General features: G+C 48.1%; 1 non-coding gene across 1 annotated transcript; it reads left to right on the forward strand.

Moving 5' to 3' along the window:
* The first annotated feature begins 290 nt into the window (after nt 1-290).
* On the forward strand, nt 291-362 carry trnad-guc (transfer RNA aspartic acid (anticodon GUC)). Its single transcript has one exon. It is a non-coding gene; the product is annotated as a tRNA-Asp (tRNA).
* Nucleotides 363-698: the final 336 nt, after the last annotated feature.

A 698-nucleotide genomic window follows, 5' to 3' on the forward strand; every position in this document is an offset into this window, starting at 1 on the left:
ACACGTGAGCTCAAGCTAAGCTCATGCCTTAAACTTAAGTCACAGTCACAGTGACAGCCTGCCTATCTCCATTGGATATGTTGGAAGCTAAGCTCATGGTTTCCACGCTGCTTGTGGAACTGGACACCAGCTGTTCACTGTTGAATGCTGCAGGTGGTGAATGTGGAAAAAGCTTATTGGCATATAACTCAAGTAATCCTAGGTGGTGTCCAAATGGCATCAGGTTAAGAGGGTAACCCGGTAAATGCACCCGGAGTCGCTCGACATGGCAGACATAGGGATTGCGACAGTCCTCGTTAGTATAGTGGACAGTATCTCCGCCTGTCACGCGGAAGACCGGGGTTCGATTCCCCGACGGGGAGAGTTTCTTTCTTTTCTGCTGAAAGAGGTCACCTAAATCATTGCACCAGAGCAAAGGTCATGTAATACAACAGCATTCAGTAGAAACAACTTTGTGCCATCTTTCTCAAACTTAAGTCACAATCACAGTCACAGTGACAGCCTGCCTATCTCCATTGGATATGTTGGAAGCTAAGCTCACGGCTTTCGCGCTGCTTGTGGAACTGGACACCAGTTCTTCACTGTTGAATGCTGCAGGGGCTGAATGTGGAAAAAAGCTTATGGGCACATAACTCAAGGGATCCTAGGTGGTGTCCAATCGTACCAGGTGAAGAGGGAAACCTGGTAAATCCACCAGG

This window comes from Seriola lalandi, unplaced genomic scaffold, assembly GCF_002814215.2.
Source record: "Seriola lalandi dorsalis isolate HSWRI2012SDOR001 ecotype SW California unplaced genomic scaffold, Sedor1 jcf7180001995517, whole genome shotgun sequence".
Taxonomy (NCBI): domain Eukaryota; kingdom Metazoa; phylum Chordata; class Actinopteri; order Carangiformes; family Carangidae; genus Seriola; species Seriola lalandi.